A 22,719-nucleotide genomic window follows, 5' to 3' on the forward strand; every position below is an offset into this window, starting at 1 on the left:
TTGCAATGGATTTTAGAGTCTGTGACTGTCCAGTTCAAATCCAGTCAGTATGAAGAGTAGCTTTGGTCAATAGTTGTTCTGTATACTACTGATCAAAAAGATACCTTTTTAAATAGAGAGAAGATACTGCAGCAAAGTAAAGAGACAGGAAACATGGGAACAGGCAAAGCAAGTGCTTTGTCCAGTGTTGCCTCCAGGCTTTATGTTTGATAGAAACAAAACAAATCATCTTTAAGAAAATAGTGTTTATTTCTATTGAGAAATACATAGCTAAACATCCTAGGTAAAGTCACACAGTGCAGGGAGAGCGTAACAACAGCGTATATCCTTGTCATTTGGCAAAGGTGAACATTTGCTGTCTGCAGAGTGGCTGTGGCTGGGCAGAGACACATTTTCTGTCTAGGGGAGACAGATATTATTGAATCATTGAAAGACTGTTATGCCCGATCTCTACTTAAAAAACAAGTTAGTATCTACGTAGACTAGTAGTTAGTGGGTGGCAGACTCCAACCAGGAGCTAATGACAGTGAGCCCTGGGAAAAGAGTGGAGGGGCCATCCCCGGCTACAAGGAACAACTGTATGGAGTAGCTAAACCCCGTAAGAAGAGTTGGCACCTACTACTGTGAGCAAGAAGTTCATTTGTAATTACAGTCAAGTCCCAGGAAGGGTTTACGTCACCTGGAGGCACGTGTGCATTTTGGGCAAGTGGGGGAGCTCAGTAGTGTTTACACTGTCTTTTGTCTTCAATAACCCACAGAGGTGGTGATCAATAGTTGCCACAATGGCAAGAACCAGCATTTCACACCTCTCCCACGCGCTCCAGAGGGACAGCGCAGCGCCCGGCCGCGTCCATGCGCGTTTGTAACCATGAAGCTGTGGCTGCACTCCAGGGCCATGAATCAATCATCTGAGATCAGGTGCTGGACTGGTCCCAGGCCAACTCTAGTAGCAGAGGATCATACAGGTACCTCAAAGCCGTGGCCCATCTCTTGCAGCAAGGGCAGCCACCAAAGCAGAGGTTCCCTCCATCGTTCATGAGACCCGCTGAGACCCAAGAGGCAGGCTGGCCCACTCCAGAGCACACTGGCCACTGAAAGACACCACAGGTAGGGCCATGGTTATTTCTAGCTCTCTGGTAAAAGGCAGCCCTCTTGCTAAAACTTGGTTTCTTATGGAAGCTCTGCACGCCCCCCCCCCCCCCCCATGCTCCGGAGCCCCTGGCTGCCAACCAAATTCAGGCAAAGGATCCTAGGTGGGAGGCAAGGAGCCCAGCTACAGCACACTGGCTCCCTGGCACAGCAAACATCTGCTCGCTGAGGAGACCTGGGAACAAGCACCAGTCCTGCAGCAAACAGCCCCATCCAGCCCAGCCGTGCAACATGACTAAACAGATCTGCGCAGGCAGGCAGATCCCTGCAGACTGCGAGAGGAAATCAAATACAGAGCACGTTGCAGGCTGGCAGTCCCAGTCTCTCTCTCTCTCTCTCTTTTTTTTTTTTTAATATTTCAGTGAAGGCTGAAGCTTGCCTTTTATTTGAGCAACACTTCCAAAGGGAGGAAAGGCTGGAAGAAACTGCTGCCTCATTGAGGCGTCTCACTGTGTCCCATAGGGCAGCTGAGAAGAATCCTGCCTCTTTCCCTAAAAATGAGTGGAGCTGCTGCCTTTGAAGGACGGAGAGGAGGAGCCTCCCAGACAGGCAGCAGGCAGAGGGGGGCAGGACGCCCGGGGGCAGAGAGCAGCTCTGCGCTTGTGTAACTCGCCAGGGTAGGGAATTGCTCTGACAAGTTACACAGGCTTTTACGGCAGCTCCGAGTTTCATCCCATAAAAAAAAACCAAGTATCAACAACTGAATCACATGCCTGGATCACATGGCAGCAAGGGCAACACACAGTAGCAAATGTTGATGTTTTTTTCCGTTTTGTTTGTTTTCTAATATGAAAAGGGAGTGAGGAGCGAAACCTGGGTGGGGCTTTCTGGGGCTCACTGAGGGAGACTAACATCTTCCCAACAGCTCCTGCCCTCAGCTGCACGGGGCTCTCCAGGTTTTCCAGGAATTCCCAGACCCCAGGTTGGGCAGGAGCCCAGCCTGGCTCTTGGCGACCGTCTGCCGGGGTCTCATCCGCTGCGCTGAGCGGGTTAAAGGCAGGAGCGCTGGCGCAGCGCCCGGCCCAGCCGTGAGCGCAGGCAGCGGTGCTGGGCACAGCACGCTGCGGCTGGCCGGCCACCAGCGGGAGCGGGCTGGGCTGACTTTGGAAAAAAAGCCGAAGATATCAGGGGTGGGAGGTGTCGGGAATCCACCCTGGGAGGGGATGCTGGAAGGAAGCGTGTCCAGCCAGGGGCTGCGACGGGGACCGTGAGTCATGCCGGCGCTGCGCCTGCGCGGCCCTTCCACCTTCCTGCGACGGGGAGGACGGGCTTGCTGAGGCGGCAGCGGCCGGCAGGGCTCCCATCCACACCTGCCCCTCGCAAGCTCTGCTCTGAAAGAAATCCTCCTCGGCCCTTGCATCCTTTGGCCGCTGGTGAGCCCTCCGGTCTGCTCCGCAGTGTCAGGTCTTGCTGATGGGGCCACTTCGAAACCAAGTCATTCACTGGCTGGCCGGATTTTGCTGGTCAAGGTGTTTTTTCAAAGACACGTGTCCTTTCAAAACCGTACCGTCGGAAAGTTTCTCAGAGTGAAACATTTTAACTGACAGAAACGCTCTGGGTTTTGCACCGTTCTGCCTCCACCTCTCTCTGTTTTCTGTTGTGGCCGAGACCCCCAAGACTCAAATCGACAAACAAATCAGTTTGTTGTTTTGGAAATTTTCAAACAAAAGCCCTGCCATTTCCTTACCCGCTGCTCTCATGCAATAGTGACTCACAGAACTGCAAGCCCTACACCTGGGCTCCATTTTTAATAATCCTGTCTGTATCAGACGCATTTCGCTGCAGTGGGTAACAGAGTAAAAACGACGGAAGTCCAGCACACCTGACGGCCTCTTTCATTGCTGGGCGCACAGCAAAACGGCTCCCGCTGACCGGCAGCAAAGCTTTGCTGCGTGTCGCACCGACGCAGAGGTCCTCGTGTGCATGCAGCTCTTCCTGGCCAAGCTGAGCTTTCTGGAGCGTCCTGTGTGCACACATGGGAACGAGGTACGCTAGCAAAGCAGTGCAACGGCATGTAGCCGGAGCTGGACCAGCTCCACGGGTCCGGCGGCTGCCTCCTCGCCCCCAGCCCGCACGGTGCTGCTAGCAGACGGCTGCACTACAGACTTGGCTCAGCTCTTTCATTTTAACTACTCCAGTATAATTAAAGCAGCAGAGACTCAAATGCGGCTACGGTGATGCTGTTACAAAAGTGCAGGAAGGGAAACTGGTTTTAACAGTGTACGTCTCCTTTGTACCAGCATAACTGTTCATCCTGGAGTTATCCATGTCCTTGTAAAAAAATAGGTTATAGCCCTAACTAGTCCAATAAGGGCACAGACATTGTGGGGAGATGACACAGCACTATGTGTTGCGACAGGGAGAACTTGGGTCTTGCTAAGTATCCTTTGGTTTAGAGGAACCAGAAACGTATAGGAAAATATTATTTTCCTTTAAAAAACAGCTTGCTCTAATGAGTGCCGTTTTCAGCCACAAGAGGATACAAGATGGAAGGGATAAAGACCTAATAACCCACCTGGAAATACTTTGTATGGAAAAGCAGTTCAACAAGTTTGGGGCTTATGCCAAAGAATTATCAGGCAGGCCTCGCTTGATGTGATTTGGGTTTGTGGGCAGCTTTTACAGCCCAGCAGGATTTCCCAAAGCTGAGGTACTTTTCAGCTGCCCTGCATGTGCCTGGCCCTCACTGCAGTCCTGGCTGCTGGCCAAAGTGATGCTGCTTGCGAGAGACTGAACAAGTGAGGAGCAGTATGACTCGGAGGAAGCAAGTTCTTGCTCACGGAGGACTCCAGAGACACAGGATGGGACAAAAAAAAAAAAAGAAAAAAGAAAAAAGAAAGAAGACAGAACTGTATCAAAATGAGGGAGCTGGTAAGGAGAAGGCATGATTTTGCAAATTTGGACTATTTAGCATATGGGCTGCAGACTGTGGAACAACTCGTATACAGCAATGGGAGAACCTGGGTGCGGAAGACTATTAGCAGCTTCCTGCGAGATCTGTGTGTATCCCTAGCTCTGAGTTGAGCACCAGTCAGCAAAGCTTTAGCCTGAATATGGAGCAAGGTGACTTCCTGCGGCTTCTTCACAGCTGTGTCTCCTCTCGTAATCGTCCAGGGTCACAAGTGATCATACGGCCTCAGGAGCCAGAGCACGATGTTAAAAAACATGAGCATTTTCAGAATTCTGTGGCAGAGCCTCCACTTTACTTTCTTAAAGAGAGTATGAGGGAAAAACGACTTAATGAAAAGGTAAAAGATGTAAAAACTAAATGTAGTTTTCAAATCAGAAAGGACTATTAGAAAAACCATACAATCTTCTGCAGAACAGGACAACTGAACTCTGACATCCATGCAGCCTCCTGGTAGCATTTCCAAATGAAGATTTATGGATTTTTGAGCAATCTTGTTTTGGAGAAGAAAAAAGAAAAAAAAAGAAAAGTAAATTCCATGGAAAGCTGCCATTCTTCATTGAATCAAAAATAGAAATTCTTGGAAATTTACCAACCAGGCATTTTTGTGTGGAAAACACTAATTCTTCAGATTGGGCACTGTCCAAGGAAAAACACACACCAGTTTTGGATAGGAATGGGGTCTAGCTGCAAGTTAGGGATCTAGCTGCAACAGAGATACTTGTTTGTTCTATAATATCTGCTACACAGTCCCTGCTATGGCAGGACTTGGGACACTCATGATGCCTTGAGCACCTCTTTTTTCCTGTACGGTGTTATAGGCCTGGTTTTTGGTTTCTGACTGTGCATCCACAGGGTTTTGGAAAGTATTAGTGAGTCCTGGAGAGGAGCTTGCCCTTTCCAGTCAATGAAGGTCTAGTCAGAGTAGTCAGTGGAGTCCCAAGAGCTTTTTGCCTGAATTTGACACCTGCATTTGGACAGACGACTTAGGCCCTGCACTCCAGTGAAGCGAGGGGGCTGACAGGAGGGAATGTCGGGATCTGTTTTTTCAGGACAGGTAAAGGGACTGTTTTGTTTAGTCAAAGTGTCTTTTTATGAAGTATAAAACCATGTTTAGCATAAGGCAAGGCACAGGAGGAGCAGGAATCAAGGGGGAAGGTGGCCATCCCCTGGGCTCTGATGGGATTTGGGGTTTGCCTGGACTTGGAGATTGCTGAACTGATATCCACTAAGGTTGGTGTTTCCCACTTGATATTGCTGCTTGACATGAGCCTGTGGGCAGTGGCCTAGGACAGGAAATGGGAGCATAGTTTTTAGCTCAAGGGGCTTCCTCCTCCCACTGAAAAGTCCCAGGGATTCAATTTCTCGGACCTACCCGTGCTCTGTGATATTTGATCTCATGCACCGTAAAGAGAATTTCTGCTTTTTTTCTAGTCCTCTTTGAACTTTCTCTCTTTCTTCAGTGCTTGTCTTAGCAGTATTGGAGCACCCACTTCTTCCATCTGCTTGTGTGCCTACACCTGCCCATTCAGTTCCTCTCCTTTGTTTTTCACCTTCTGCTGAGGGTGCTGCTCTTCTTGGTGAGCCAAATCCAAAGAGGCATTGGGACCACCTAGCCCACACCTATGGAAGGCAGATGCTGAAATCCCTCTGGTTCTGCCCTGTGAGCAAACCATTTATCCCCAGGGATTCGTGTGACCTAGCTGGGTCTGTCTGTCTCTGCTCACACACCTCTGCCCTTGGAGCCACACGCTGTGTGTATTCCCAGCCAGCAGGGCCCTCCACCTGGGACTGCTCGGGGAATATCTGGCTGTTGAACTCTTATTTGAGGGAGAATCCTGCTTTGGTATTCTTGCCTGGGGCACAGCAGAGCTCTTGGGCAGGACTAGTATTTCTGGTTTATTCACAATACCCACTTTATCAGCCAAAACAAAGCTGAACCCTTGCATTTTTCCAAAGGGGGTCACAAGCAGCTTGGAGCCTCGCACCAGGCGGCAACGTTCGCCGAGTGCCCAGGGCCAGGGCTGCCCTCATGAACGTGGCCCCTTGTGCAGGCGGTCTCTGCTCATCAACACGCACAGCAGCTCAGCATCCTCTTCCCTCTTCACTCTCATGCTCCAGTTGCTCAGAAGGATGCCAGAAAGTGTGCAGGGCTTGATAGAGCCTATATATGTATGAAAGGTAGACTAAACACAGTTCTTGTTTTTGGGCAATACAAAGCTAGCACCTTTGCTGGTGTTAACTTCCATAGGGTAAAGAGAAGCCACAGCGGAGCTCACCCATCTGGTATGTCACTGACAGGGCAGGAGAGATGGGCTTACTCATACTCGTATCGGCCCAAAGCTGCATCCCTGGGAACAGTCAAGTGAAGGGTTACATAAGCAGGAGCCGGCATGTTTGGCAGCCTGTCACTTAGACAGAGAGAAGCTCGAGGAAGACTAACTTAGAAAGAGCTAATGAGAGCAAAGAGACTGGGAATGTACTGAAGGAGGCCCTGGTGAGGGGAGGAAGAGGGCACAGAGGAGCCAAGCCTGTGCCTCTGCCCATTTGTTGAAGTATCTAAGCTCACAGCAACAGGGAGTCAAGTGATTCATGGGGGAGGGCAGGCACCTTTCTTGTGGAGGAGGAGGCAGATGATGCACTCAGGTAGGATGCAGCCCAGTGAGAGGTCAAGTGCAGAAAGAAGAGCAGAAGGTTTCTGAGGAGCATGCAGATCCTTAGATCTGAGAGGCTGGGTCCAGCATGAAGGTGTGAGCAGACAGATTGGGATTTTAGTTGCTCTGGAAGAGACAGAACATAATGACTGAGCACGGAAGCTCAACTAAGTATTTCTTATCAACTGAGAGTGCACTGGAGGGTGGTGGCTGACCCTTAGGAAAAGGGTAAGTGAATCAGAAAACAGCTGTGATAAGGGGGTGGAGGTGCTATTAATGTGGTCTGTCAAGGGGTGGCACGTGCTCCCTGGTGTCTGGGTGTCTGAAGCATAAGGAGCTGATTGTCTTCTTTTTTTCAGGCTGGCAACTTATGCTGATGTATGCAGACCTGTCTCAATGTTGTAGTTACAGCAGAGCAGCTTTGGGAGAAATGGAGGACAGCAAGAAGGTTTGTGAAATGGTCCATGAGTTTCTGAGGTATAAGGATAAGGGGGGGCTAGGAGTAGGTGATACAGTTTTGGGCACCCTGTGTGGGTAAAGGGGTCTGGAGGACATCAGTGGGATTTTGAAGGGTTCTAGGTGGGTGAAGGCATACCCAGGTTTAGGGGGGCTTTGATAGGCTTAGCTTTTGGCTGGCAATAGGGGTTCTCCGTCTCTCTGTCTCTCTTTTCTCCCTGCCTCTCCCAACCCTCGCTTGATGCCACTCCCCCTTAACCATCCAGCCTCCTGCAGAGGGGGGGGTCCCATTCCAACCTCCACTTCTTATACTCACACATCCCTCCATCCCTCTTGCCCAGCAAGATGCACTCCTTTTCCCCTTCCTCCACCCCATGCAACAGCTCTTTCTGCCCTCCATGGGCTGCTGGGATGGGCAAGAGGCTGAGACGCTTCCCTTCAGCAGAGGGTCGTATGGGCAGAAGGCCTGGATGAGCTGTTTATGTCAGAAACATCTGTTTTTGTCTCTTCAGGCATGAGCAAAATAGGAAGTCTGGCATCTTAGGAGGTGACTTTGTCTCTGCCTTGAGCCAGCTCTGGGTGAAGGAAAGGGATACCTGCTTTGGGGACCTTCTGGGGCTCCTCCTGTGACTGCAAAGGTGCAGTCATGTTTGTGGTGTTTTACTGTAGCTATTGAACACACATGACAGCCCATGCAGAGGACCCGGAGTGTCAGGAGGCCGTGATAGGAACTGTACAAAAGCTCCAGACAAGAGCAGCTTTCCTCCAAAATGCCTCAGATCCAGGAACATGATAACCAAGAGATTGTTCATTTGAAATGCAACAAGTATGGGGTGACTGTGCTGCTAGCAGATGGAGAGGGATGTTGCCTTGCTGCCAGCATTTCGCTAGCGTGGGGACATCTTCTCAAGGAGACATGGGAACACGGGCAGACATGAACAGGCAACCTGAGCCAGGTGCGAAGCAAGGCCTCACAGGACAGCAAAGAGGTGGCCTAGCATGTGCCCACACAACCCCCCAAGCCAACAAATTCAATGCCCAAAGGATTTACTGTGGCTCAAAGGAGGATTATTTACTATGACCGTCTTGTTTTCTTTTTTAAAGGAAAAAGTGGTGCCTCAACAGAAGATGGCGTAAAGCAAACCAGCCCAATACAGTAAAGCCACTGTGTCAGGAAGTTCAGAACAAACCCACATCCCATCAGAACTAGCCCGCTTTTAGCTTTGTATCCAAAAATATTAGTCCATTTATTGGCCATTAAAAATTCCCTTTGTCTCTTCTCAGTTGTGGTGCATGCTTGAGATGTTAAAGCTGGCATTGTCAGTCTTTAAAGTAATGTTTGTGATCTGTTTACTCATTAACTTTCAAATGCAGGACACTTTCAAAACCTTTTCCTAAGGGCATCCCTGTGTTCTGTTTCAGAGAGTTACTGTTGTTTTCCCACCTACCCTGAAGGGCTGTTTACGATATGATCTCTCCCTTTTAATCCTCTTTTCCTTTCATGTCTAACAAACACAGTTAAAGAGAGCACAGGAAAAAAAGACAGATCTCACATATTATAATCATCTATATTTAACTGAAGAAAATAAATGCTTTGCAATTAGACATCTCATTCTGTAAATTAAGGCTCAAGAAGCTTTTCCAGATTAAACCTCTGGCCTTCCAAGCTCCAGGTTTGTATGGATAGTAACTCAGACACAGGCTGTCTAGAACCTGATCCTGTGAATCGATGTCTGCTCTGTACAGTCATTGGGCTTCCACAAAAAATGATTTTTCTTAGGAGACCTAAGAGGGATGTCTCGAGATGTACACATAGACATTTGCACAGTATGAGATGTTGAACTCTAACAGAAAAAGTTCTATTTTGAAACCGGCCACTGTTTCTGGTGTTTCTTTACAAGATGCCTTGATTTCTCTCTCTAGCTCTTTTTTTGCCTGTATCTGAGCACCTTAAGACTGTGAATATATTTACCTTCACAACCTTTCTGAGGGGTGATGTGAGGCTACCATTTCCACTTTACAGATGTGAGAGGCAAAGAGACTGACGCTACAGTTTGATAAGCCCTTCTTTTAGCAGCAGTGCCAACATAAGCAGCCCCTGCTTTCCCTCCCCCTCTCCCCAGTGCTTGCTCACCCCTCAGCTGTGCCACTTTGAATGCTGTGTGCGAAACAAATCACAGAACCCAACCAGGTTAAAAATAGCTGAAAAAGAGAGAGGGAAAGAAATGAATTCCAGAACCTGGACTTAAGTCCCACATGTACATTCAAAGCCAATAAAATTGAACATTTTTTTTCCTGGGTTCAATCTGTCTGTCCAGCTCCATCAATAACATTTAACTCATTTCATATATGACAGAAAGGTAGACGTTTCAAAGGCTATTCATTTCCTGTACGCTTTGTGAAAACTGATGACTGGGCAAGGGATAGAGACCTAAATTGGAGAAATGCAGCCAGCAGCCAACTGGCTAGTGAGCGTGTGCATGCTGGCTGACCACGTATGCATTAGCTGCTTTCCCAGCGCATACCTGACCGCTGCCTGACGGGGGGTCTTACAGCACATGCCGAGGGGAGAGCTGGGCTTACGGCTGTGCATGGGAGGTGGGAGGGATTACAAACTGAGGGTCACAGACCCACAGGAAACCGAGTTTCATTAGCTCCACTGCTCACGAAACAATTTGTTTCAAAAAAGGCAAAATTCTATAAAATAAGACCTCTTCTGCCAGTGAGCCTGTAAATCAAGTGAATAGCTTCTCATCCAGTCGGGAGGAAGTTGAGAGCTCAGCCCCAGATTCCTGTTCAGACTCCAGCAACCACTTCTGCTTTTAGCACTCTTTTAGCACCAATGACAACCACAGATACTGATTTCTTTCCCATATTTAAATGTCACTTAAAACCTTTGTTTCTCATTAATAACTGTTTAAAGCACTTGCTTCATCTCTGTTCCTACCTGCCTCCTTTTTAATCTACAACAGCTTGCCAAGAAGTCTGCCTCATTCTCTTCTTTTGTATCCTTCAGGCCACCCCTCTGGCCAGTCAGTGGCCTCAAACTGGTACAGAGTGGTACACGAAATATAAAGTAACCACTGGGCCTTTCCCCTGAGCGATTGCCAAGGGCTCTGCACACTTTAGTTACTGCCTGTGTTGGGTGTGGACCGTTCATTGCCTGGAGACGAATATAGAGCAAGCACTCAGCAGATTAATACAGTGGCAGTCTGAATACAGAGTGCTAGCAGGTGTTTTGAGCATATTGTATCTGCAAAGGACAAGTATGTTGGTGCAAACAAAAGCTGGCTCTTCTATCCACCTCTTCCCAGGGTGGGAAGGAAAGAGAGCCTGTCTCTCCTTGCCAGACTTGCTGAACAGTGGAGGGGACAGTGTGGGACAGGAGCCACGGACACCCCTATGAGCCATGGCTGTAGTCCGTGGATGACAGTGGGAGCTAGACGTGGGAGAGCCTTTATGTTTCTGTGCTCACGACATCTTTTTAGCAGCCCTCCCGAAGGAGGCTTTCAGCATCAGCTCTCCAGCACGCCTTCTCCAGGGTGTACCCTCCACCATACCCAGGAGCCGGAGGGCCAAGCAAGCAGCACTTCGGCTGCACAGCGTGGGCACCTGCTGAGCCGCGTGGCTGCTTGCCTTGCTTTATGGGAAGGGAGTAGCTGCCTGTCGCCATGTCAGAAGCAGGTGCTGTCTTGGTAAGGGAAAGCTTTAATCCAAACAAGTCTCTCATAGAAATTGGGTCTATTCCTACTATATGTGGGCCTCTGTAGCCTTTGCTCTTCCCAGTAGTAGATATTATCAACACCATAGCCAGGTCTTCAGCTTCTTCAGGTGGGAAGCCAGAGATTTGGGGTAGCTGGGGATTTTCCTGGTGTGGGAAATCCCCGGGTGGCAATAATCCAGTATAATGGGCTCTGTGCCATGCCCTCTGCAGACACCCAGGAACGTTACTGGGAGTTGCACTCACTGAGATCTGTTTGCAGATACGTCAGTCTCATTACAGGCGCGGAGCAAGGGGTGATGGGAAGGAGCCGAAATGGCTCCCAGCAGATCTGCCTGTGTTAATGCACTTGTCATTGCACACCTGGGCGTGTGCTCTAGTCCGCATGCCGGGGTAGCTGCTAGAGGTCAGATCAGCTCCTGCAGGAGGAGGTTCTTCATAGACATTCCCAGTACCAAGCTCAGTTCCAGAACTATTTACTGGAGGGAATTGTTTTCCCAAATGGAAGAATTTAGCCATTATGCAGAGATGCTGCTGTGCAACTGTAAAGCAGACATAGAGGGGAAGCTAGGGTTGCCTTGTGGGAAAGACTCCTTTGGTGACAGAAGGTACCATCCCCTCTCCTCACCAGACTTGGGGTTATAGTCTAGATTTGCTCCATGCTAGTGAATCCTTTTCAGTGTGGAGCAGCCTCACGCAGAGTGGAGTAGTCCTTACATTGCTGGAAATGACGTTAGGATCTGGTTTTATCCTCAGGCAATTACAGAATCTGGGGAAGTGGTGGCATGGGGGAACGATCAGAAAGCTGGCAGAAATTGTGTAACTGACGTATCAAAGGCCCTTCTCCTCTCCTCCAGTCACATTTTAACAGTACCCTATTTTATTCTATGTGTCAGTAAACAACAGAATCATTACTGATAAAACTTGCCTTAAGCAACAAGACACATGTGAACAATAAAGCACTAAGAGCCACATTTTCAAAAGTGTGTGTGCAGAAATGTCTATTGTACAATGCATAAGCAGCATGTGATCTGGATGTGGCAAGCGGCAAAGGGAGAGAAAAAGGGGAACAGATGGAACCTGTATATGAGTGACAAGAGCGGACGTAAGCTCAGATCAAATTTTGTAGTGCGCAGAGGCTGAGCTTGAAAAGCCTTAAATAATAAACACATTTTAGGGAGGACTGTTTTGATGGGGCATGCAAATGAGGAGGCAGAATGGTGAACTGCAGAGGACACAGCAATTGGAGGCAATGATATATACAGCGCATATGAAAAGTTTGATCTGACGTACTGGCCATGGGTACAAAGGTGTGCACGTTTCAGAAACATTAGCCTCCCTGAAACCTCAATGACTTAGCAATAAAACATCAGGAAACGGTAAGTCGGGGTCAGGAAGGTCTGAGAATTCCACACAGCTGAAATAAAGATTGAGCAAGAGGAATTAACATCAAGAAATGAGATTCAGATGTTTAAAGCTGATTGTCTGAACCAAGTTAATATAATGCACCATGTTTCACTTCAAAACATTTGGATCATGCAGCTGGGGAGTCCTTCCCATGACTGGGAAATGCAGCAGCTCTCTGTATCTGAAAATGCTGGGATAGACATGTCTGCCTAGATGGCGGCAGGGTATAAATGATGAATTGGGGGTTACAGCCTTTACCGTCCCAGTCTAGTTCTACCAGTTCCCTGGGCCGCTAGCACAGAAAACAAGTCCAGTAGCAAGGCCGTATGCAGCTCTTACCTCCACATATTCTGGACTTGTCCTTCTCTCTCTATCTCCCCATGAGCTGAAAAAGCTTGCTCTCCTTTTTGTGATGGTGAAGGGCTCTGACGATCAGCATCCCTTGCTCACTTATTTTCAGCTTATTCAAGTGAACATCCATTCAGGTGTCCCCTCTTTCCCAGGGAAATCATTCCCTCTTCTTCCCTTCCACCAAGCGTAGTGTTGGCATCCACTGCTCTGAAAAATTACATTTACAAACCTGCTGACAGTATGGGACAAGCACATTTTCACTCCTCTTCACACCCCCGCAGAACGAGGCCTTCATCTGCAGTGATGCAGCCCAACACCACGAGGTCTTGCGTGGGATGCCGCGAGCCTGCCCAGCTGGGGAGCGAGGCCAGGCTGGGCCTGTGGCCGGCCCTCCATGCGGGGTGCCCAGCACGTGGAGCAATGCTCCTGCGCTGGGAGGACAAACTTTGAAAGGCCTCAAGTCACACACGCTCCGAGAGAGAAAGCCAAGAGCTAACACACAACAGGCTTGGCGCAAAACTACAGAGCCGTCTAAAGGCCTCTTTCGAATGATACTCAGGAAGCACCGTACAGCCATCGACCTAGTGCTCCTGAAAATGGGCCTGGACTGCAGACTTCACAACCAGCTGCGATTTTCCCCAAAGCTTGCATCATTTCAGGGCTAAAATTTTGATTCTGGCAAATCTCACATGGGTTTTTATCAGCCTGCAGATACACCCTTGCTGCATAAGACCCTTCAGCCTAGGAAAGCACTAGGAGAGTCTGAAAGCAGCTGCCTGAAGCCCCACATCACAGCGAGCATGAATGCTATTGTTCAGTGGGTTTTGCAGCCTGGCGAGGTGTTTGGCCTGCAGCTTTGCTGAATTGTACTGCCAGTGGGAGTGGCTCTTTCTGGGACTAGATAACACACTCAGCAGTCCTTGGATAGGAAACTCATTAACTGGAGCCGAGTGCAGATTTTGTAACAATACTCTTCCGTGCACTGTATATGCGGGGCGACTGCTTCTTGATTGGGGTGCTGTTGCACAAAAGGATTAGACAATACCAATATTAAGCTGTCATATCCCAGATCTTTTCCCCTGTTCTGTTCAGAGGTGTTTTCATGGTAGCTGTACATGCATGATACTGTTAGGGGCCAAAACTCGCTCTGGTACACCTCCAGCGAAGCTAAAGACCTGCGTGACCCGGCGCCTGTCCCCGTCCCCTTTAGCAGGCAGAAACAGCCAGGACAAACAGTCTTTCCCTTGTTTCACAGTATCTCCAGCACTTGCTGATTTCAGAATACGGTGGGTAAAGTTCACTGGCTCTGAGCATTTGAAGCAGAAGTACGCGGCCTGGCTTCGCTGGCTCTGCTGTGAGAAGCTCGTTGGGTTTTATTCCATTGCTGATTGCTGCACATTTCCGTTTGAAGCTCTCTCCCATTTCCTTTTTAGACATACATAATGCAGACCAGAAAGGCTGCACAAATTTACCAAAAAGATGATGAGAGAGGACATTCCTTGCTACGATGAGGTTTTTAATGTGAATGGCTAACTCTGGAGCTGCAGAGGTTGGCCCAGGCCAGGCATGCCTTGATCTTGGGTCAGATCCCTGTACCTGACCACGAAGACGCAAAACTCGGCATCAATGGCAAGTGAACCCCAGGGCCAGAGCTCCGGCTCCCTCCTGCAATTCCATGTGGGGGGATTCAGACCGCCGCACTTCAGGGCTGGGAAGCATGCTGGTGCATGCTTTAATTTACAATTTGTATCACTGCTGTTGCATCACAGAGAGCTGAGACTCCAAAATCAGATACTCTCAAACGTGATGCAAACAATTTTGGACAAACCGGATTAGTCTCAGGGCAATCTAGCTTCAGTGAATGGACACTCCTGCTGTTAATGGGTAAAGGCACTGTCTGCATCGCGGGACGGCATACCTCCCACCATATTCCCAGGGCAGACTGAGACCTCTAGGAGGGATCACCGTGTGTGGATACATGGATATGTAGGAACACAGCCCTGATAAAAACAGAAGGGGCAGCCTGGTCTCCTCCTGCTTCCCATGCAGGCCACATGGAAGGCAGGGCACAGTGCTGGGAGCTTGTACCTGCCCGCTGGCCTTGCAGTCCTCAGGTCTCCCAGCTGTAAGCACCTCGCTGTCTTCGGCAGAGAAACAGAGGAGCCGTGGAACAATCCTGCCTTGCTGCAGCCGTGCACAAGAGCTGTAGTTGTCTCCAGTAGCTCCTCTCACCCCCTCCATCAGCACAGACAGTGGTGCCAGCTACATGGCAGAGGAGCAGGAGATGCAACATCTAAAATAAGGGAGGGATTTTAATCTCTCCTCTTGCCCCTAAAATTGCGCCTGCCATTAGAATGACCAAAATTATCCAGCGACATCACTCGTTAGCCATAGAAAAGCTCAAAACAGGCAAATTCCCTATGGAAATCACCTGATGAAACAAAGTTGTCTCAATGCTTAGAAGAACGTCCCTGACCGTCACTTCTCTTCCAGGCCTATGATTCACTCCCCATTTGGTACTGGTTGCCCCGATTAGGGGTGCTTTGGGATAAGAGTTGTGTTATACTTTGTTCTGGTTCAGGAAGGCTCTGATGTGTTTTGGAATGCCTCAGGGTTGTTAAAATTAAAAACATTGCTAATTTTACAGGGGAGACATTTTCATGCATTGCCTTGTTACAGATAGCTCTAACTGGGTCCACCCAAATCCCCAGAGTCGCAACACAAAGAAATCAGTAAACATCCTAGCATGGTGCTTTCCTTGCCTATTTGCATCAAATTTGCTTACAGCCACTAGGCCAGGAGAAAAGGGTCTTCATTTACAATATGCACCTCGGTATTGCTCTCCCGTGTGTTAGGAGTCAGCAACTTTGATAAATGCTTGACACAGCTTGCAGGCACAGTTAAGAATGTATCTTCCGCTGACTGCTTCAGGAAGCTGGTCACTGCATCAAAGATCAAAGTTGCTAACACCAACACAGGAAGGTTATATACAAGCAAAAGGAACTACAGATGCTTGTATTTGGATGCAAGGTTTTGCTGTTGTGCACGTATGGTTGCTAAATCCAACCGTAAACTGCTTGAACCAATTCAGAAAAAAACACACTTGCTGCAGCACCACCCACATTACTCACAGACTAATTCTCCTGTTGCAGAGACAAGATGCTCCACTATCAAGATGTTTGATATGACTTTGAAAAGATGGGTTTATCTAAAATTGTATTAAAGACTTATGTAGAGAGTGTAATGGCCTTAAATGGCTAAGCTTTAAAAAGGCTAACAAAAGAGTACATAATCTGAAATGGGCATATATTACAGAGAAGTAATTTCTCCCTGTTACACATACAGCATCTGTGCAATGGGCAAATGTTTATCAGAAACTGAAGCTCATCAAATCAGTTAATATTTCATTGAAAATAAATGGAGAGAAGGCTTTTTATATGTCTCTAAATATCACAAAGGTAGATAGGAGCTTTTTAGAAGTGGCTCCTAAAATCAAGCATCCGTGGAATAAACCATAGCCAGGAATTACTCTTAGGAAACTTTTGGTCAGCCCTGGCAGTTTTGATGCAAACCTGACTGTTGCTGGAGTCACGCGTCTAACTGCTGCAGGGCTGATACAGAAGAAAAGACCGGCAGAGGAACGCAACCAAGTGTGTCTCCCCTTTCCTCTCCCTTTCTCCCCTCCCCTCCCCTCCATTCCCCTGTACGAAATCAGAGAAAAGACAAATAAGCAAGATTTTAAAATTGTTTCACTGGCTGTAGTGGGCTCTTGCACACAAACAGCATTCACAAGCATTTGGGGGTTATTTCCTTTCTTTTCTGGTCTCTCTGCATCCCTGTTCCGTTCTGGTTTACTACTCTTCAGCTCACTGTACAAACAGGATCTTTCCTCAACAATGTTCTGCTACATCATCTTCCTTCCTTTGTATACAGGCTGACACTGTATGTTGCACACTAGTCAGCTTCCTAGGGCACTTCATTTCTCAATGCTAGCAAAAACAGGAACCAAAAGCACAGCAGCCATAAAATACTAAATTCACGCCACAGTTTAAAAGCAAACCCTTGAAAGTTTCTGATTCAAGATGAGTTTTCAGTTAACGGATTTTTCTTGTTCAGTGCTCTGTGTGCTGCACTGCAGAATACGCACAAATGAGGAACCCCTACTTTTTGTCCGATTCGAATGCCTCTCCTGCAAGATTCGTAACCCTGACCCACACTTCTTTTTCTCCTTATTTTTTGTCAGAAAGTGAAGCCAATGGAGCAAAGGGCATATTGCCTCACTGTTCACCTCTTTTCTCCTGTCTTGTAAGGCTTGCTGTCTGATTTCTTGCTCTGAGATTAGATAGCATGTCTTCAGGGAGAAGAGAAAACCACAGAGCGCGCTGCACATTGCACAAATGCTCTTGTTATTCTGAGGCCTAAAGAAACAAGGAAGGAAGCTTGAGGCTGGTGGTTTGGCAGGTGTGAGGCCTTTTTGACACAGACATCTGTTTTAAGTGGTAGCTCTGGGGCTGAGGATGAGCCGAGAATGCCCTTCAGCCCCAGCTCTTTGCTGCATCCCCGCAGAAAGGGCTGGGGGGTCCCAAAGAAGTGATGCCCCTGTGCCGTGGCGCTGCGCTGCGAGGCTCAGTCGTGCCTGCACAGTCGGGCTGCCAAGGGGAGAATTCCCTCCTGTGAACCGACAACTGGTTAATGCAGCTGTTCATCTGTTGCATTATACAGAGGTTTCTGCTGTGCTGTTGGCACTCACAAAATGGATGAGGGAGAATACAAAATGGGTGAAAGCGAACACGTATACCGAGCTCGACATAAAGACCTGATTAAAATGGGTTGGATGCTACCACACATACCCCATCACAATTAACTTTGCTAATCCCACAAGATTATTTCTAGTGATTTGGGTAACAACGCCAGTAATCCTTACTGAGTTCTGAGTGAACGGCCGCCTTCGGCGGGATGCTAAGGCAGATCCTCCGCTGAAGTCTTGCACAGAGTTTGAAGGATTTCATTACCGTTTGGCAGTTATTACCTACCGAATAACATATCCGCGATCCCCACTTTATAAATAGTCTAGAAAGAAACTGCAGTACCAAGGGCTGGATCCTGTTCTGCCAAAACAATGTGTGGGGAGGAAAGAGGGATTTGCATAAGACCTCTCTGCAGTGTGGATGCTCTGGGGCAAATAAGAGTTGAGGGGCATCGTTATTTTAAATAACAATAGGTTCTTTCTCCTGTAGCTGACTGCCTATTTTGATGAACATTTAAGAGCCTAATGATCTTTAAAACTGGTACTCCTCGGTTAAAGATTGTTGAAATTGGTCAGTAAATTCAAAAGTTCCTGGGGCAGAAGGACAGATAGACAGAAAAACACATACTGAAGCCTATGTATACAGCTCCAGATGTGATCACAGAAGCCACATTTCCATAAGAAATTAAGCTGAAGCTCTTTCAAGGTAAGCGACTGTGGTTAATCCATCCCAATACACTGATTAATATATCCCAATACATATCTCCTTGTCCACTGACAAGGAGAGTCAGTGGAGTACAGCGTTAGTCTGGGGAAGAGAAGAGCAACGATTACTGCAATGGGCTTCATGGGAACTGCTTTGTGTTATGGCTTGTTCTGAGATTTTAAAATGTGCTATGTTGACATGCCTTCTTGGCTGTTCAGAGCTGAGCAAGGTGTAGGTGGCATGGTGGCAGAACTCAGCTCCTGTCTTTGCTGATGGTGCGAAGGACAGAATAAAATCCTCCGATGCCCATGCCAGAATGGACGAAATACTGGAACAAATGAAATGCTAGGAAGCACTTTGCAATTCTCTGGAGGGAAGGCTTTCTGACAGGAACCACCCTGCCATGTTTAACGTGGTCTTGAGAGCCATCATGTCACATGCACTGGTCACCTGCTTGGAACAGCATCAGATGGTCGGAGAAATCTAGTAAACTTTGGAGGCTGACTCCAAAATAAAATTGTTTTGCTCTGATGCTGAAAAAAAACAGAAAAGAAAGCCACACAATGAAGCCTGATGTTTTGGCTTTGGCATCTTAATTTTTTTCTTTTTTTTCTATCTGAAAAATATCAGCACGAGAGCAAACAGAACCTCTCCAGTTCATGTAGCAACACAGCTTAACAGTGCCAATAAGTGGTGAATAGATGCTTCATTCTAGTGTGGCCCTAAATTGTACCATTAACACGTGGTTATAGTCAGAGAACACATTCAGTAGGAAATGGCACCTTGTTACTTCACAGATTATCTGCTCCCTATGGGGTAAATATTCTAAACATCATGCAGGGTTTTAGCAGCAACATTCCTATTAAAGTAAATGGTGAGGGTAGATCCAAGTGCACAGGGCTGAGAAGTTATATATCTTCTGTGTCTTATACTATCTGCTTTATTTGCTGACAAAAGACAAGTGTTTGCTCCCATTGTAAGGTTCATAAAGCACAAAAGGAGGGTGTGTGTTCAGCATTGCTTCCTGTGATATTGACTGCGGCTGCCAGTGAGAATGCATGAAGCAGGAAGAATTCAGAGGGACTTCTCTGAAAAAAACAAGCGGCTGCTGCCCTTTTATTAGTGGAAGGAATCTGGCTTTCAGTTACAAAGTTTGCAGTTTACCCCTGGATCTCAGTTATAGAGTGACAAAGTTACTTTTATAACAACTACCTTTAGCCAGAAAGTATCTTAGGCAACAGCTACCTTACAGGCCCTTTCTAGGTTGCTGATTTTGGATTAAGCAGTTTTTCTGAAAATCTTGTCTCTTAGCTTGTATCTATCCCATCACGGTGGCGAGGGGACCACTGCCTCGGTTTACATAACAGCAAAGACTTGGACAGGCTCCTTCCTTAGGAAATTCAATCATATAGCTCCTTTAAAACAAACAGCTTGCTTGATAATGAAAAGATAACCTACGCTCCAGCAGGCACCCTTTCAGGGCTTACAGGGTATGTATAACCTACGTGTGCACACTGTGCAAGTCCCAGTCCCGCGCTGCTTCACTAGGTGGCGCGTGCCCGCGGCGGGCGGGGGGAGAAGCAGAGGAGCTGAGGCAGCGGGCGGCTGCCGGCATTGCCGCACTGCAACGTTGCAGGGCTGCCTCCGGTGTGCACGCAGCAGTGTGCCTCTCCGCGACCACATTTCAAGGGCGAGCGCTGGATTTGCGGGACCAGGGATCGGTGCCCAGCTTAAAAGGGCCTCATTTTTAAAAAGCTGAAACTTCTTCCTGACAAATACGCTTCAATCAGCAGTGCAGCAAGATTGGTAAAAAAGAGGTAACATCTCGTATTAAATCATCTTATCTAGTAAGCACAACGTGCTTTCGGAGACACAAGTCCTACTGCAAATCTGAAACAGGCCTGAAGAAGGGCTTATGTGCCTGCAAGGGTGTCTGCTTTTTACAACCGGATCAGCTGATCTAATAAAAGACGTTATCTCTTCCTACAAATACTGCCTCGCTTACATCCACAGGTCATTACTGCTACAACACTACTGAAACAACATCCAGAACTATGCACCATTCTTTAGGATGCAGGCCGTAGGGTTAATTTGTGTTGTCACTTTTTCTGGCAAAAACCACAGCTTAGCTCTCTCCTTTTGTTCTTGTATTAACCATGCTGCCCACTTTGGGGGGGAACAAGACCCTGGCTCTGTCCTGAGGCACTTACTCCCACAGGATAACATTAAATCACCTGGGATGGGTGTCCCCTCTGCACGCGTAGCAAGAATCTGTTCCTGGCCTGTGCTGGGAACTCTCACTTGGGAAAATGGGCAATAAGCCTTTGAAGTGTCAGACATTAACTGCAGAAGCAACCGGATCCGTTAAAGATGTTACTGGTCCCTGAATCCATACTAGGCCATAGGTCTGTAAAAAGCTCTCAGATTATTTCCTGAGCTAGTCCCCAATTCCTGTATACGACAGCAAGAGTTTTCCAGTGTTCCCAGTGCAAGGACTGCCTCTGCTGGGCTCATAACCCTCAATGCACACACAGAAATGGAGTTTGCAACGGCAAGGTCTGGAAGAGCTGCGTCGCAGGCTGGCAGCGGCTCTTGCAGGGGCCGGGGCTGCGCAGGGAGCTCTGCTCGAATGGGCGCTTGCACAATCGGCTCAGGCTGACCTGCGGCTGGGCTCCTGCCAGCGGCAGCTCCCCGGCCGCGTGCTCCCGCTCCCTCCCCGGTGCTGACACTTGTGCTGCTTTGGCTGCACGGTCGGCGGCAGCCGGGGCTGATTGGTCTCAGAACAATCCTCCCCTCCTTTTTTCGTTTCAGTAGAGTTAATTTTCAGTCGGTTCAGTTTGCTGAATTGGTTGGCTGAGCGGCTGCATGAATGTGAGGGCCAGCACAAGATGGACCCAGGGGAGCGCCGAGGTGGAAAGCACAGGACTGGCCCTGCTGCCCGTAGTGTGGACTTCGGCGGGCGTAAATCAGCGCTGCCTGCGTGCCCTGGGCAGGTTTCTGCTGTGCTGCGGCCTTGCAAACCTCCCTGAGCACTGCGAGGGGGGCAGGGGCTGCCTTGGGCGGGAGGCGAGCATTCCTCGGCTCCTTTGAACACGCACAAAAGGGGTTTCACAACCATCTGCTAAATAACGATGCCACAAAGAAAACGCATGAGATATATGTAAGTGAGGGGTTTTCCTGTGGTATTTAGGTCTAAGGTGTTTACTATTTTACTATCCAGCTAGGCACCCAGCCTTCCTCAGTAGCTTGCAAATGTGTTGAGTGCAACACATGCACTAGATTTAACACCTGCTACGCCACAGCTGTAGCTACAACAGCAGTTTGTAGTCTGGCTGTATCAGTTGCCAGCATGACAAGCTGGGCAACGCTTTCTCCAGGGAACAAACTGACGACCAAAATCATTTGATCCCTAGGTACAAGTGGTTTTCTTTGTTGTTTACGGCTGTTGGCTGTTTACGGCGGACAGTGCATTTGCAGCAGGTGCCTGGCTGGGAGGAGGGCATCTGGTGAAGCACCAGGGATGACACTGCACAGGGACCTCTGGGAATGAGTGCCTAGGACTCCAGCCTCGATGATAAGGGAAAATGGGGACAAGCAGGGGCAAATGGCTGAACAAGAGGCCCCCGGCTTTCCTTGTATTCAGAGCCCCTTCCTCCCGTGCTGCAGCAGGTTTGTGTGGCCATGGCAAGATGCAGCTAGATGATAAGACAACTTCTGCCAGGTTAACCTGTAGCAGCCTTTTCAGTAACCTTCCCCTGAAGCAAAGGAGGATTAGAGACAAAATGTTAATGGGAGAGAAAATCAGGGTGATAAGATGGCTTATAATCAGTTCTGTAGGAGACGCAGATCACTACTTGACTTCATTGTGTATTTCAGTGAAATCCACCTTCACGTCTTCTTTCATCAGCTCACTCAGCTAACTCAGCCTCTGAAGTCAGTTGTCTCAGCTAACTCATTTGGTTCCCATTTCCCTGTGCCGTCACTTAAGTTTAGTAAGTTGAAACATCTGGATGAACCCAGAAAAAGTTGCAAGTGATGCCCTTACTGAATACACTCTAGACAGCCTGTGCTCTGAAAATCACTGTATATAAAATAACACTACTTCTCAGCACTTAGCTACCAGTTTCCTCTCAGCTCAGGCTCGTGGTTCTGGGTCCCATTCTGCTGTTTAATTCAATCACTGCTGGGCTCCCAGGGTTTAAAGCTACCTTACTTTCATTATACTTTGTTTGAATTCCAAAATTATTCATATACTTCTCTCCCTCTAGTAAAGTTATGGCAATGAGTAAAGGTTCCATTTGAAGAAAGAAATGTTTGGGCTATAGAGAAATGCTGCCAACTACTGTAACAGGAAAACATTACAGCTCCCTTTTGCCCAAAAATAACAGTTTCTCACTGTGGGTAAATAGCTATTACAGTTCTTCTGGGAGCAGTAATCACAGCCCTCTTTTTCTCCAAAGGGAGTGTGCAGTGCTCTGTCTCGGAGAGGATGCAATGTCTAGGACGCATCTGCCAGTGGCAGAGCAGGGGGGAGCTGTGGCGAGGGACACAAGGAAGCGGGGAAGGACGCTTCAAGGAAGTCGCTCCTGCAACAGGATCACATGACAAGAGCTAAAAAAG

At 48.1% G+C, this 22,719-nt stretch overlaps 2 long non-coding RNA genes across 2 annotated transcripts in view; one reads left to right on the plus strand and one right to left on the minus strand.

Moving 5' to 3' along the window:
• Nucleotides 1–230: 230 nt before the first annotated feature.
• Nucleotides 231–22,719, minus strand: part of LOC112988377 (uncharacterized) — a 39,961-nt gene continuing 17,472 nt past the window's right edge. The window contains exon 2 of the long non-coding RNA XR_003260522.2: nt 231–1,091. This is a non-coding gene — a long non-coding RNA (uncharacterized LOC112988377). The remainder of the gene's footprint in view (nt 1,092–22,719) is intronic.
• On the plus strand, nt 6,273–8,450 carry LOC135327161 (uncharacterized). Its single transcript, XR_010387292.1, has 3 exons — nt 6,273–6,939; nt 7,071–7,159; nt 8,272–8,450. It is a non-coding gene; the product is annotated as an uncharacterized LOC135327161 (long non-coding RNA).

This window comes from Dromaius novaehollandiae, chromosome 1 (genome assembly GCF_036370855.1).
Source record: "Dromaius novaehollandiae isolate bDroNov1 chromosome 1, bDroNov1.hap1, whole genome shotgun sequence".
NCBI lineage: Eukaryota > Metazoa > Chordata > Aves > Casuariiformes > Dromaiidae > Dromaius > Dromaius novaehollandiae.